Source organism: Giraffa tippelskirchi, chromosome 6 (genome assembly GCF_054371585.1).
Source record: "Giraffa tippelskirchi isolate mGirTip1 chromosome 6, T2T-mGirTip1v1.2.pri, whole genome shotgun sequence".
Classification (NCBI taxonomy): domain Eukaryota; kingdom Metazoa; phylum Chordata; class Mammalia; order Artiodactyla; family Giraffidae; genus Giraffa; species Giraffa tippelskirchi.
Window position 1 is genome coordinate 64305843 of NC_137280.1, and position 17227 is coordinate 64323069.

Sequence of the window (17227 nt, forward strand, 5' to 3'; positions counted from 1 at the left end):
TACCTAACTTCTGTGACTCTCAGTATTCTTATTGCAAAATAAATACTACTGTTCCTATCTGGTAAGGTTGATATGAAGTTTCATGGAAACAGTGGGTACAAAGCACCTGCTGCAGGGCTTATCACAGTAAATGATTGACATGTGGTCATAATAACAATTTAAAAGCCATCTTTGAGTGCTTGCTATGGGTCAGAGACTGTGTCAAATGCTTTTCAGGCAGTATTTATTTAATCCTTATACAAAGCCCACAAGACAGGGAGCATGTTAGCCTGATTCAGCACCTTGCTCAAAGTCACCAAGCTAGTGAGAGTAAGACTTGGGATTCAGAGGCAGATCTCTCCTTCTGCAGAGCTGGCTGTCTGTCAGCCTGACATCCTCATGCATCTTTAACGAAGAATCACTGCATGTCTCCCATTTAGAGACTCGAGGAAACACATGAGAAACGGAGCCAGATCTCAAAGGAGCAGACATGCTTCAGCCCCCATGCTAAAAGCAATTATGAATTCTCTTTTCTTAATTAAGAACAGATCAGTGATGTTAGGACCAAAATATGTGTTGAAACTCTCTAAAGACATGGGACAATATTAGTGTGATTGAACCACACCCTGTGGATAGTGGCCCCTGGAGAGGGTCAGATGAGCAAAATGGGTTAAAATACTTGGAAATCTGTGAAGTGCTTTCAAAGAGGGAGGCAGAAGCTTTCCAGAAGATTTGGGAGAGCAAGATGACTCTCCTGCAGGCTAGAGTCCAACTCTCCCATCAAAATGTTTCTCCCACTGAAAGTAGAAGAAGTCAACACTAAGGGGAAAATGAAAGGCCAGGAGAGAGGAGAATATTGTGAGATTCCCTTTCCGTGCCTGCTATGCCCCAGTCACTGTTCTAGCTGTAGAGGATACAGCTATTATTAAAAAAGCAATCTCTGCCTCAGGGAATTTATAATATAGTAGCTGCAGATAGGTAGATAGGTAATAAATACTCATGTCAGGATCTGTTAACCTCTGCAGGGGGAAAAAAAAAAGCCATGAAAAGACACAGAGGAAACTTAAATGCATATTACTAAGTGAAAGAAGCCAGTCTGAAAAGATTACATACCATATGATTCCAACTATATGCCATTCTGGAAAAAGCAAAACTATACAGACAGTAAAGACATTACTAGTTGCCAGGGGGTGGGGGTAAAGGGAGGGATGAATAGATGGAGCACAGAGGATTCTTAGGACAATGAAACTACCCCGCATGATACTATGATGGTAGATACATGTCATTATTTATTTCTCTACATTCATAGAATGTATAGCATGTATAGTGAACTCTTATGAAAACTTGGACTTTGGGTTATAATGATATATCAATGTAGGCTATTTAGATGTAATAAATATACCACTCTGGTGAGCAATGTTGATAATGGGAGAGGCTGTGGGTGATGGGAAATCTCTGTACCTTCTTCTTAATTTTACCATGAATCTAAAACTTCTATAAAATAGATAGGTGAATAGATAGATAGATAATAGGTGGATAAATGGATGGATAGATAATAGATAGGTGGGTGGATAGATAGGTAGGTAGGTAGATAGTGCTGGAAAAGAGACTGAGCATGACAAAGAAAATAGAAAGTTCTTTCTTTTCAGGTGGGTGTTCATGGGAGGCCTGCCTGACAGAGTGACATTTGAACAGAGATGCATGAGACAGGATGCTCAGGGCCGGTACACTGGGATGACCCTGAGGGACGGGGTGGGGAGGGAGGTGGGAGGAGGGTTCAGGATGGGGAACACATGTACACCCATGGCTGATTCATGTCAGTGTATGGCAAATACCACCACAATATTGTAAAGTAATTAGCCTCCAATTAAAATTAATTAATTAATTTTAAAAAAAAAGATAAAAGTAAGCCACCCACATGGAAATCCAAGGGAAAAGTACTCCAAGCAGAAGGAACTGTAAATGCAAGGACCTAAGGAAAAGCAAGGAGACTGTGTGCAGAGTGAGAGCGGGACAGAACCATGAGTGATGAGATCAGAGGTGCAGCTGCAAGGGGTGTCCATCAACCCTGTAAACCACTAAAAATTTGGGATTTTTCTCTGAGTGAGATGAGATGTTCTTGGAGGATTTTGAACTAAGGAGTATGATAATTGAACATTTGTTTTTAAAATGTCATCCAGAGAATAGGCCACAAAGGAAGACAAATGGAAGCAGGGGGAGGAATAAAGAGGTCACTGTAATAGTTGAGGCAAGAGAGGAAGGTGGCTTAGACAGGGTGGTAACATAGAGGTGTGATAAATGGTCAGATTCTTTATGTATTTTAAAGACAGAACCACTAAAATTTACTAATGGATCCAATGTAAAGAGAAGAAAAGTCAAGGATGACTCTAAATCTCCAAACTGATCACTTGGAAGAAGGAGATAGTCATTTGCTAAAAAAGGAAGACTGGGGCAGGTATGGTCTTGGGAAAGATGGGGAGTTCAGTGTTGGACATACTAGGTTTGACACGACTATTAGGTCAGTAGTTGGATGTATAAAAGTCAGCAATCCAGAGGAGAGATTCAGGTTGGAGATAGCAATTCAGGGGTCATAAACATACAGATGACATTTTTAAATGTGCAACAAAGAGAAGAGAACAAAGACAAGGATTGAGCTCTCCTGAGGCCCTCTAACGCTTAAAGATTTGGAAGGCAGGGAGGACTTACCAAGCAAGACTGAGAGCAGCCTCGGAGGTGGAGGAGGACCAAAGGAGAGGGTGGTTCCAAGTGAAGAAAGGATTCCACAAACAGAAAAATCAACTGCCACTGATGGCCAAGTGAGGCCACTTTAAAGATGGAAGATAAAGCTGAGGCTGAGGGTGCTGAATCAATAAGTGGATTGAACAATGTGGAGGCCACTGGTGATGTTGATAGAAACTGCATTTAGTGGAATCATGTAACCAGGTTCTGCTTGGAATAAGTTCGGAGGGACTAGGAAGAGAGGAAATAGTGACAGTAAGTCTAGACAACTCTTTTGAGAATTTTTCCGCAAAGGTTTATAGAGAAATGTGGTGGTTGCTGGTGGGCATCCAAAGTCAAGGACAAATTTCAACGTCTTTTCATTCCATTTTCCGAAGACAATAATTGTAGAAAATAAACATTAATTTCTAAGGGTTAGAAATACTCTACTGATTGATCCATGCTGACTTTTTAATTATCTAGGGGTCTAGACTAATGAGACAGTTTCCTGGATGAGACACACTGGACTGCCCATATTTACAAAGACCGAAGAGGTCATATTGAAAGTGTCCCATGCTGAGGTGGGCACAACACCAATTATCTACAATATTCCTGAAGAGGAAGGCAGGAGCCCAGTTTTTGCTTTGTTTTTTGAATGGAGCGAATATATAGGACTAGGAACATATCAAGATCAAAATTCTGAAAATTTTATCAAATCATTGTTTAAAAAGAAACATTCTCCTCACCAATCTCCAGGCCTAAACTAGGCGAAGGAAGGACTCATTGAATCTAAAAACATCATTTAACATATATACACCATTATGTATAAAATAGATAACTACTGAGAACTTCCTGTATAGAAGTCTACTCAGTGATCTGTGGTGACCTAAATGGGAAGGAAATCCAAAAAAGAGGGGCTACGTGTATGAGTATAGTTGATTCACTTTGCTATACAGCAGAAACTAATGCAACATTGTAAAGCAACTATACTCCAATAAAAATTAAAATAAACAGGTAAATAAATGTCTTTTACATTTACATCTGTTAATGCATTAAAGCCACACAGCAGCCTGGTGATGTAGATTAACTGCTGCCCTGCATCTACTGCTGTGTAACAAACAAGCCCCAGTGTAGGGGTAAGATCACAGCTATTTTATTACACAAACAGAATCTGTGGGTCAGGACACACAGTTTGTAGTGTAGGATATGGCTTGCCTCTGCTCTTTATTGTCTGTAGCCTCAGGTGGGAAGATGCGTAGGGGCAACTCAAGGAGCTGGTGGCTGCACTCATCTGAGGCTTATTCATTTGCAATTCTGGCTGCTGGGCTGGGAGGACTTAAAGGCTGTGGACCAGAGGCCTCTTCAAACAGGCATTCTCATTGTTCTTAGTTTTCTTATATGCATCTCAGAGCTCCACAAACAAAAGTTCCACCAAATGAGACAGAAACTGCTTGACCTTTTAAATCCCATCTCAGAAATTATAGCCTCACTTCTTTTTTTTTTAAATTTATTTACTTTTTAACTGAAGGGTAATTGCTTTACAAAATTATGCTGTTTTCTGTCAAACATCAACCTGAATCAGCCATCACAGCCTCACTTCTGATGCACTGTGTTGGTCAAAGCTGTCATCCAATTCATCCAATTCAATTCCCCCAATTAAATTGAACTCTGCCCAAATTTAAAGGGAGGAGACAGACCTCTCAAAGAAGTTGCAGCCATGTTTTGAAATTACCACACTCTATTTTTGCAGAGGGAGGAGAATTAACACCAGGTGCTTAAGTAACTTCCCAAGGTCATAGAGCTGGGTTAAGTCTATCTGAACTACTCACCCTATTCCTTCCTGATCTTGTGCAAAACAGCAATCCCAGCCCCCTCCCCAAGATTTACCCTGCTTGCATCACTTTTTTTTTCTCCATAACACTAATCACCCTAGACATGACCTATGATCACAGGGACTTTGTCTCATTTATTCTTAACGTTTCTGTCTACCAAGACAGTGTCTGGCATGTCTGTTTTTTTTTTTTTTTAATTCTTTTGCTCTCATTTATTTTTTTCATGCTAGAGTTACTTGCTAATGGTGCTATTCTTTTTATTCTTTTTTTTTTTTTAATAAATGTATTTATTTTAGTTGGGGGCTAATTACTCTATAATATTGTAGTAGTTTTTGCCATACATTGACATGAATCAGCCATGGGTCTACATGTGTTCCCCTTCCTGGACCCCCCTCCCACCTCCCTCCCCATCCCATCCCTCTGGGTCATCCCATTGCCCCAGCCCTGAGCATTTGTCTCACCACTGCTGGGCATACACACCGAGGAAACCAGAATTGAAAGAGACACGTGTACCCCAATGTTCATCGCAGCACTGTTTACAATAGCCAGGACATGGAAGCAACCTAGATGTCCATCAGCAGACAAATGGATAAGGAAGCTGTGGTACATATACACAATGGAATATTACTCAGCCATTAAAAAAAAATTTGAATCGGTTCTATTGAGATGGATGAAACTGGAGCCCATAATACAGAGTGAAATAAGCCAGAAAGAAAAACACCAATACAGTATACTAATGCATATATATGGAATTTGAAAAATGGTAACGATAACCCTATATGTGAGACAGAATAAGAGACACAGATGCATAGAACAGTCTTATGGACTCTGAGGGAGAAGGTGAGGGTGGCATGTCTTTAAAAAATGATGCTTTTAAAAAAAATGGAAAAAAATCTTTTTATTTTACCAATACCAAATATTTAAAGAAACTCTAAAATTCCCAAGAAGGCAATCTTTCAAAATTAAGTTTTGCTCAACCACAAGCTTTAAAGATAGATATTATAAGCCTTTCAAACACTCTCAACTTTATAGACTCCTGGACTCATAACACTGAAAGGCTGCATATTTGTGGGACATACTTTTTTCTAGTGATAAAGAAAAATAGAAGCCACCAAAACAGAGACCAGTGTAGCTAGCCTTTGTAAGAGCCTGTGGTTCTACCTGCTAGATCATTTGCTGAGACCTTCTGATCTCTCATCCTCTCCCTGCATTCAGCATCAGTCCCTCATCTGTCCAACTCAGACCCAGTCATCCCCAAATCTTTGTAGTCCCCAGAGATATCATGTTTCACCTTTACCAGAATGTGTTTCCCTCCACTCTTCCTTGCTTTCCTGGCTCAAATGAATCATAGTCTTCCACGGTGGGCTGAGTGGTGCCCCTCAAAAATGTTAGTTCCTAATCCCTGGAGTCTGTGACTATTATCTTGTCTGATTAAAAAAAAAAAAAAATTTTGCAATTGCGTATGTGACTAAAGAGAAGATTCCCTTTTCATATCCATGAACGGATTACCCTAAATCATTCACGTGGGCTCTTCAATGCCATGATAAGTATGCTTATAAGAGAGAGACAGAGGGAGAACAGATACATAGAGGATGCAGCCATATGAGCCCAGAGGACAAATCAGAGTGATGTGTTGTAAGTAAAACAAACAAACAAACAAAATAGCAGCCGCTAGAAGCTAGAAGAGGCAAGGAGGGATCCACCCCTGGAACCTCTGAAAGGAGCCTGGCTGATGACACCTTGATTTCAGCTCAGTGCCCTTGATTTCCAACCTCTGGCTTCCCAAACTGTGAACTTCCAACCACAGCTCTGCCAGCCCCCAGCAGTTAGAGTTACCTTGACTCAGACTCCAGACACTAAGGAGTGAAGACCAGCCATCCCTTCTGTGTTCCTGTTCAGATTCCTGACCTGCAAAATCTCTGAGCCTAGTGAGATGGTTGCTTTATCCCCCTAGGTCTGGAGACAATCTGTAACTCTGTTTATAAGTCTCGAGAACATGCTGCTACTACGACTCAATGCCCTCTATTTTCCCCCAGTGACACGAGTGCCGAGATTAGCTGAATATTCTACTGTAAAAAATCCAGAGCTTTTCTTCTGATTTTTAAATTTTAGTAACTAGCCAAAACTTTTTATAAAATTCAGTGGACGGCGAAGAAATTCCATCTGCACTTCCCAATTGGCCCATGAGTCACTGATTTGCAAACTCTTAAACTGTAATTAAGTACTATCTGTCCTTCCCCCAGAGGTTTGTAAGCTCATGAATGTTTATCTTCATGTCCCTCACACTTTAAAGCCTGAAGATGAAGTTAACCAGGGACTTGACCTCCAAGCCCTGGATTAGGTCAGGAGACCTAACCAGCAGCCCAACCTAGGGCTTCCCTTCTCTTCCCTTAACTGACAAGTGGGGGCACAAGTATTGACCTTCACTGCTTCATGGGCTGCTGTGAGGTTAGTTATAAACAAGTGTGTGTGTAAAGAAGCAATTTGTAATGGATGATGTACTAAGTACTTTTAATGGGTGCATAGTGGATATGTGTCCTAATCCCCAGAATCAGTGACTGTGACCTCGCTTGGAGAAAAGGTTTTGCAGAGATCAACCAGGCCCTAAATCTAATTAGAACTTCTCATTATGAGAGACACAAAGGGAAACACACATGCGCACAGGAAAAGGCCCCATGAAGATGAAGGCAGAGATTAAACAGATGCAGCCACAAGCCAAGGAATGAGAGTGACCACCAGAAACTGGAAGAGACAAGGAATGAAACCTCGCCCTGGAGGTTCCAGAAGGATCACAACCCTGCCGATACCCTGATTTCAAATTTCTGGGCTCCCGAGCTGTGAAAGAATAAATTTCTATTGTTTTAAGTCACTTAGTTTGTGGTCATCATTACATCATCTTTTTAGAACATTAACCCAGAACATAGCAGAACAGTGGATTCCTTTGAGCGGTGCAACTTGTGGGCGCTTTGTAATCCATTGGTCATCTGTCTGACCACTCTAGCTTGAGGAGACTCCTCCCTGAAGTCCCCCATCTGGTCATTAATCAGTAATGCCTTGTGAAATCACATCCATTCTGGGAGGAATTACTCAAATCATGCATTGTTGTTCAGTATTGTATTTTCTCTCCTAGTGAGAAGCTCCTGGAGATGGTGAGTCATATAACATAGCAGACGTCCTGGAAAAGTGGTCCCCAAGCCACGCTCATCAGAATTGCCTGGAACAGGTCCTAGAAATGCTGAACCTCAGACCCTATCCTAGACTTAGTGAGTCAACTACCAGAGGTGGGTAGGATAAGAGGGGATTGAGAATCAGTAGTTTGAATAAGCTCCTTAAGTACTTGCTATGCTCAGTAAAATTTGAAAACCACTAACATAGGAAGGAGCTATCATGGCCTTTAGTCAGATAGCCTGGGACTGATTTCTAGCCCTGCTCCTCACTCTCCATAAAAGCTTAGGCTCTCAGGGACTTCTCTGGTGGTCCAGTGGTTAAGACTCCACGCTTCCAAAAAAGGGAGTCCAGGTTCAATCCCTGGTTGAAGAGTTAAGATCCCACCTACCTCATGGCCAAAAAAACGAAACTTAAAACAGAAGCAATATTGTAACAAACTCAACATAGACTTTAAAAATGGCCTACAACAACAACAACAACAAAAATCTTAAAAAATAAAAGTCTAAGGGTCAGTTTCCTCCTCTGTAAAATGGAGATACCCAGGATGGCCCATTGAAGGGTTGTGCTTGCATAAATCATGCGTGCAAATTTCCTAGTGTGGTTGCTTAATAAACTCCAGATATTGTTAGCCATGATGGGGGTGGCGATGATGACCCTGCCCCCGCTAAGCAAATAGTCTGAGGTCTCCCATATTTAATACCACGTGAGCCTCCTGAGTGGTCCCCCCTGTTCAAATCCACCATTTGCCATCATGAGTCATTCACTGCAAAGTTCTAATCTGATCCCATTTAACTGATGAAATCCGTATCACATTCTCCAAGAAAGAGGATGAATATAGCGATAATTCAAATCTCTCTCTTTTTAGATCTTCTAAGACTACTATAAGTCTTTGATATATGTTGCTGTGCTTAGTCGCCCCAACTCTTTGCGACCTCATGGACTGTATAGCCTGCCAGATTCCTCTGTCCATGGAGATTCTCCAGGCGAGGGTACTGGAGTGGGTTGGCATGCTCTCCTCCAGGGGATCTTCCCAACCCTCAGTATATGTTCTTAAGGGTAAAAGAAGAAAATCTTGACTTTGTCAATCTTTTGCTTAAAGTCATCTATCTGAGCATGGCACACAGTAGCCCATGTGACCCCTTCAAACCACTTTCCCTATCTCACCTCATTCTGCCTTCTTCCTTGAAACATTTGCAGTTTCTAAACAGCCTGGTACAATTTCAACCCCCTGTGCTTTTCTGCCTTCTCTCCTCTCTGCCTCCAATGCCCTCCTCCTTCCCAAGCCCTCTTCCATTCATCTGTAGCATTCGTATTCACTTTGCAGGGCTCAGCTAAACCATCACCTCCTCTCTGAAGCCTTTCCTGATTCCTTTATATTACTCCAATGATCCCCATAGCTGAGCTCTTCTTGCCTTCTCTGTTCCACCCTCTTCCCAGTACACACACTACATAGAACCTAGGGTCTAGGTACTATAGCATAGAACCTAGGGTCCCAGGCTAAAACCACAGACTACCTGTCTTTAAATCCTAGGACCATGACTTAGTAGTTAGTTGTGTGACCTAATCTTTCTGGGCCTCTGTTCCCTGATGCATACAATCTGAATTGTTGCAAACCTTCAATGAAGTGATTTTCGGTAATCATTGAACGTGGTGCCTGACACATAGTAAGTAACTAGAAATATTTATCACTCTGGCTATTATACTTTGGCATCATCTAAAAATGTAAGTAAAGTCACCTCTGTCTTTTGCTTTCCAGACACCCACAGAATAGTTTCAAAGACCATCAGTGATTCGATGTGTGCGTCATAGAAACCTGGGCTTGGAAGGAACCTCAGAGATCATTTGCTCCAACTCACTTTTAACCACAGTAGGTCAACGTCACTGTCACTCAGGGTAGAAGCCAGAGGGCTCTGTTTACGTGACTGACAGACCCAAGACAAAACAAAACACTGCAAGCTTCACCATCACAACTTCCTTGAGAAACAGGTGTGGAGCAAGGACTCAGAGCCCCAATTTCTAGATGAAGAAACAGAGTCACAGCGGTAAGGTGACCAGCAAAAGGTCACACAGTCAGCCAGGAGGGCCAGTTCCTAGAGGACTCCTCCACCTATCAGTTGACGATCTCAAGACCAGGAAGTTGTTTGGGTCACAAATAATGTTCTTGTGGGAAATGAATGTGAGGAGATAAACATGAGGTTATGAGAACCAGAGAATGAGGTAATGTTCAGGGTTTGGGTGCTGTTCTTTATTGAACTTTCATTTGCTTTCATTCCAGAAAAGCCTTGTAATGAGAATAGGCGATGAAGCATCTCGGGAAGCAGTATGGGCTCAGAGAAAATAGGGAAGAGTTATCATTAGACAGAGCTCTGCCTAAATCCCCACAATGTCTATCACTGGATGGATGGATTTGGCTCTATCCTGCAGGCTCTTAGAGCTTCATCTTCACCTGTAGGATGGCAGTAATGGTAATGCCTGCCTTATGGGGATGTTGGTAGAATCTTGGATGATGTATCTAGAACACTTGACACATAATAGGCGCTCTATAAATAGCTACTATTGCTGTGATTGGGGGTGTTAGGACACGTGTAAACTCTTTAGAAGGAGGTGGAAAGTGCTTGAAAAGACTGATGAGTGTTAGTGTTGGGGAGTTACTACCTCCAGGAAGTAAATATTTATGGAGCACCGGCTGTGTGCCAGGAGCTGTTCTAGAATCCTACAAGTGTGCCTTCATGTTTGTAACCTCCTCCCCAGGTACAGTGCCTAGGAAGCATTCAATAAATATTTGTTACTTATTGCATAATTTGAAGGTATGAATTGAATGAACCGTTCATTCATATAATCCCCACAGATCTACTAAATAAATATTATCATTTTCACCTTAAAAATTTAAAGAACAGAAGCCTGGAGCAGACAAGTCAGTTCTCCAAAGTCACATAGTAAGCAGAGGAATTGACCAGGTAAGGCCTCTTTCAAAAGTGTTTTTAACTAAAACCTCCGGTGGCTCAGACAGTAAAGAATCTGTGCGCAATGTGAGAGACCCAGGTTTGATCCCTGGGTCGGGAAGATCCCCTGGAGAAGGGAATGGCTACCCACTCTCATATTCTTGCCTGGACAATTCCATGGACAGAGGATCCTGACAGGCTATAATCCATGGGATCGCACAGTTGGACACAACTGATCGACTTTTACTTTCAGAAGATGAGATAGGTATAGCTAAGGCAAGAATACAAGGAAGAGAATTCTAGGTAGAGGAAACAGCCCATGTGAAGGCTGTGAGGTAGGCTGGAGACCAGCATGTTGGAGGAGCAAAGAGAATGCCAGTGTGTCCTAAGCATAAGGACTGTGGTCTAAGATGAGTTTGGAGGAATTCTCTCACGGCCCAGTGGTTAAAAATCTGCCTTGCAATGTAGGGGACACAGGTTCGATCCCTGGTGGCAGAACTAAAATCCCACAGGCCACAGGGCAACTAAGCCCATGAACCACAACTACTGAGCCCTTGTGCTGCAGTTACTGTAGCCCGAGCACCCTAGAGCCCAGGCTCCGCAACAAGAGAATAGCTCCCGCTCACTACAGCTAGAGAAAGCCACACACAGCAATGTAGAGCCCATGAGCCACTACAAAGACCCAGTGTAGCCAAAAATAAAAAAGAATAAGATGATTTGGGGGAGCAAGATGGGGGTCAGAGCAAGTAGGAGATTATGAGCTTCAGTTAAGACTTTTGGATTTCATTCCAGGCACAAGGGAAGCATTGTCTTTAAAGCAGAGAAGGGACATGATTCAAATCTCATTTTGGCATTGATTAGAGAATGGCCAGGAAGAGAGACAGGAATAGACTCCAACAGGTTGTCATAGCAGAAGCCCAGGCAAGCACTGCTGTGGCTGGTCCCAGGTTGAGGGGAGTAGAGATAAACTGGGCAGTCTGGAGGAAGCTTTGGTTAGTGTACCCAGTAGACCATGCTGATGGTTGGTGTGAATGGTTATGGGAAAGTGAAAAATGAAACACAATCCTCTGGCCTAAGCCATTTTTTGAGACTCTAAAGTCTAAATGAAAAGCAGATGGAGAGAAGATTAAAAGCCTCATTGGGGCGTGTTAGGTTGAAAGGCTTGTGAGACACCCAAGTGGAGGGCTAGCTGGAGACCTGCCTTAGAAAGTTCTTCACACAGGGATGATATTTAAAGCTATGGCAATTCAGGAAACCACCTGGGTTTGGAGTGGAGGACGGAGGAGTTCAATACAGCATAAGAAGTGGACCAAACCCTGGGGAGCTTTCCTGGTGGCCCAGATGGTAAAGAATCTGCCCACAATGCAGGAAACCCAGGTTCAATCACTGGGTTGGGAAGGTACCGTGGAGAAGGAAATAGCCACCCACTCCAGTATTCTTGCCTGGAGAATTTCATGGACAGAGAAGCCTGGCAGGCTACAGTCCATGGGGTCACAAACAGTCGGACATGACTGAGTAACTAACACTTTCACTTTCAAATCCCGAGGAACCCTAACAGGTAGAGGCTGGGAGGAGTGAGAAAAGGAAAATAAGAAGCAACTAATCACCAAGGAGGAAAACCAGGAGGGTCTGGGATGCTTCAGAAACCAGGATCAGTGAGAACGGCCATCATCAAAAAGCCTACAAATAAATACTGGAGAGGATGTGGAGAAAAGGGAACCCTCCTGCACTGTTGGTGGGAATGTCAACTGGTGTAGCCATTATGAAAAAGAATCTGGAAATTCCTTTTAAAAAATTAACAATAGAGTTACCAAATGATCCAGCAATCTCACCCCTGGGCATCTATTTGCAAAAGACAAAAACTGTAATTCAACTGTAATAAAAAGATACATGCATCCCAGTGTTCATAGTGGCAGCACTATTTACAATTGCCAAGACATGGAGGCAACCTAAATGTCCATCAACAGATGAAAGAGTAAAGAAGATGTGGCATGTATATACAATGGAATATTAGTCATAAAAAAGGGAAGTATTGCCATTTGCCACAATAAGGATGGACCTAGAAAATACTGTATTAAGTGAGGTAAGTCAGAGAAAAACAGGTGTTAGACGATATTACTTATTTATGGAATCTAAAAAAAATACAAATGAACTCATTTACAAAACAGAAACAGACTCACAGACATAGAAAACAAACTTATGATTACCAAAGGGGAAAGGGTAGAAGGATAAATTAGGAGTATGAGATTAACAAGGAAAAAAAAAAGAAAGAAACCAGGAGAAAAAACTGGCACTGACTCAAAGGACATAGAAGCCTAGAATTAGAAGGTCAGGTCAACTCGTTCAACTGCCTTGTTTTCATATGGGAATCTGCAGTACAGATAGGGGAAGTGGCTTGCCCAAGATCACACAATTAGATAACCTCAGAAGAACTTTCTAACAATGATAACTATCACCCTGTAGTGAAATAGACTCTCTCTCCTCAGGCAGTGGACCCTTTGCCACAAAGAGAAGCTGGCTGGGACCACTCAATGTGACAGAAGAGTCCTATGTGTTTTCAGGGTAAGGGGTGGTGGTGATTTCTCTCAATTTTAAGGTTGTAAAATAAGTGACTATCAAGTATAACTGGAAAGCTTTGGATCTCAGGATCCCAGAGGTTTCTTGCAATGAATGAAAACCTCAAGATCCATAAATGCAAATAAATGACCCTATTGATGAGCAATAGAATATTTGCCCAAATCTGTTTGCGAAAGCATACACCACAGAAGTTTCTGGCTGAGGCTCTCTAATGATGCCAGGAAAGAGACAAAAGGTATTAGCAGGCTTCCCTATGGTTATCATAGCAGAGATGGTTGGATGCCATCACCGATTCAATGGACATGAACTTGGGCAAACTCTGGGAGGTGGTGAGGGATAGGGAGGCCTGGTGTGCTGCAGCCTGTGGGGTCAAAAAGAGTCAGACCCGACTTGGCGACTGAACAGCAACCATAGGATTGTCCCCTCTGTTGGGGAATCTCTCTGTACCTGTGCTGTGACTGAAAAATATCAAGAGCTTAGAGATGGAAGATTGTGCATCTACAGTGTCCCATGAACTCCAGAGGGGAATCCCAGATCCCACCACTCCCGGGAGCCCAGTTGCACCCTCCCCACGAGGGTTCACGGGCTGGAGCTCTGCAGGCATCTAGGGAAGAGAGCACATTGCCTCTGTAAACGTTATCTTCTTAACTTCTTCGTGAGACAAGCCGGTGAAGCAATACACCCCCAACGTTTGGAGGGAAGCAGGTAAAGATAAGGCCACTGAAAGAACCCTCAGAAGTAAATCCCTCAAAAAACCCTCAGAACATTTTAGCTGAGGGGTTGGGGGGTGGAGAGGACCAAGCACCTCTCTCACTTTTCTTGCTTTTGTCATCACGTCTCCAACCTTCCTACGGGCTTTCTCTTTTACTCTGTCTCTTCTCTCTCCTCCTCTTCCCTTCCCTTCTCTTAGGACCCTGTGTGCATGTCATCTGGCCACTCTGTTTAGTCCCAGGTGCTAGGAGTAGTAGTTTCTGACATGACAAAGGTGATTTGGTCCCTGAAATTTAAAAGAAGGAGGCAAATGTGGGTGTGAATAAGACATATAAACACTATTGACACTACGTATAAAATAGGTAACTGATGAGAACCTATTGTATAGCTCAGGGAACTCTATTCAATGCTCTGTGGTAATCTAAATGAGAAGGAAATTTTTAAAAGAGGGGATATAAGTTTATGTACAGCTGATCTACTTGCTGTACAGTATAAAAGGACACAGCATTGTAAAGAAACTCTCCTCCAATAAAAATTAATTTTTAAAAAATTTTTAACCACGCAGGGGATGAAAGAACCAGAGAGAAACCACACTAGGGGCAGTGATTCTATTTTCTCACAAAGTAACGATACAGGGTGAGGAAGCTGAATGAAAGCTACAGAGGAGAATAGGAGTGAGAGCTGGCCAAGGGTCACCAAGAGGACTGTTAGAGGGCACTGGGCATCAGCTGAGTCATGATGCTGCGAGAGTGTGGTGGCACCAATCAGCCTAGTCACATGTTTTGCTCCAATAGTGCTCAGAAATCATGGTACAGGAGGCTGTACCCTAATTAGAAATGATCAGACTGGGGGTTTTGCTGAACAGTAGTGGCAGACAACCAAGGAAGCAAAGGTGTTATGCAGAGAATCCTTCTGATAATCAACCAGGTGGTCCAGGAGTGGGCAGGCAGTCAAGGTGGGAGCCACTGACTGACCAAGAGGAAAATGGAGGAGAAAACCTAAAGGCGCCGGACATTTGGAAGCCAGAGTCAGAGGAAGAGAGGGTGACGGTGAAGATTTCAGAGCTGGAGCCCTTTGGTGTTAACATGAGATGAAGTATGACTATGGGGTTGGGATGGAGCAGGTGTGAAGGCCACTGAGGTCAATAAGGTCAAGGAATGAGGAAGCAATGATGTTGAGGCACTGTTTCATTGCCACTGAGGTCAGTTGTGACGATGGAAAAAGTGAGATGAAAGGAAAGACACTGAGCCAGGACCAGTCTCCAGTGAATGGTGGGGAAGGGACAACAGCGGTTAAAGGATGGTGTGAGCCTCCAATGAGGAGGCAGCATGATAGGAGGAAGGAGCAACAGAAGTCTGAAAGTAATAGTGAGGGAGCTGGTCCACCTCTATGAACCCACCCAGGTGATGGATTCATGCCGGATCATTATGCTATTAGCCTCTCTGTTTTTGAATACATTGGAAGTCTTCCATAATAAAAAGTTGGTGGAAAATGGATTTTGATGGGATAAGACCAACAGGAAGATATTTTAATGGGCATACATAAATTCTATGTTTGAGCTCAGAATTGGGGAGGGAAACTAGGTTTCAAGAATTCCCATGACTATGGTCTGGAAATTATTTGGCCCCAAATCAATGGGTCAGTAAAGTGAGGCATCTGTTACAAAAGTCAATCCCCCTTTTGGCCAAGATCCCAACAGGATCCCCTGGGTCTAGGTTTGCTAAAGCATGTTTGGGGTAGTGTGCTCAATTCTGGACCCAGAACTTACAGGGGACATTGTCAAACTCAAAGCTACTTACTGCCAAGTTCAGCCTGGAGAAGAGAAGACTTGGTTAAGGACACATAAGGACACGGTGGTGGAGGGAGGCAGCTTTGGGCTACATAAAGGGATTTTTTTCCACATCAGGAAGTAGTCTGGGACATCACAGTGCTTCTTGACATTTTCCACTCTATCATCCCTAAGAATAGAGGAAGAGAATAAATATATCCCTGGAGGTAGCAGCACAGACTAGAAATGTCTCATAAATGTGTCTGGTCTTTAAAAACCATGTGGATTTGCATCCTATTCAATGATATCTTGAAATGGCAAAGATGGTGATCTAGAACCTTGCCTTCACCATGCAGCTTCCTCTGCCACTGGCTCATGATCCCATATTGGGATGTAAGTGGTGATTTACCCCAGGGTTAGATTCACAGAAGGGTAGACAGAGCTCCTGCCCCTTCCTATCTTTGTACTCTTGAGCACGTGAGTTAACCTCTTTGAATCTCCGTTTCACTCATCTGTAGATGAGATTCTTTATACAAACATTACTGGGTTTAATGAATGGATGAGAGATACCCTATGGAACAATTACTAGGGTTCTTCATTGAGCATTTACTGTGAACTCTATATAGTCAGTTCTGCTACAGCACTTTTTTGGAAACATGAATTTGTCTCAGCACAACTGATATATCAGAGAACCACTGGAGCATGGGGCAGAGTCTGTTTTCTTATGTGAGATTTCACCTGCAAGAAATGCTGGATACACCCCACTGAACCAGGCTACATCAGAGTGTGCAGAACACCTTTCAAACATCTGCCAGTGATCTCAGTTGTAAATACAGGGTGTGTGTAATGAGCCACACCTGTGCACATCTGGTATAACAACTTTCCTCTTGACTTCAAATAAGCCTCCTATCGCTACTCCACAATAACTCACAAACTGCAGGGCTTCTGACACCCCCTTAACCAAGTAAACTTTAGGTCTCTCTTAAGATAAGCATCCTACTTATTGGGGCTTCCCATGTTGCCCAGTGGTAGAGAATCTGCCTGCCAATACAGGAGACATGCAGGAGATGTGAGTTCGAAACCTGGGTCAGGAAGATCCCCTGGAGAAGGAAATGACAACCTGTTCTGTATTTTTGCTGGGATAATTCCATGGACAGTGGAGTCTGGCAGGCTACAGTCCACTGGGTCTCAGAGAGTCAGACATGACTGAGCACCCACACTGTATTTATTTTTTTTACAGTATTTAAGCAGTTCTTAGCCATTTAACGTGTAAAACTGTATTAACCGTTTTATTAGGTTTGTATATCTATCTCACTGGTGACGTTTTTGAGTGTTTTCCCTTAATCCTATTTTCCCACAAGCCCTGTGGTTTTCATTGTGTGATTTGTTGCATAGCACAGTGATTTTTAGGAATGCATATGTCGTGTTATAACAGAGCTGGCTGTACTAAGCAATTTGCATGCTTTCCATTTTCACTAACTCAATGAGATGGATGCTATTATTGTCTTCACATTGTAGGTACTCAGTAAATG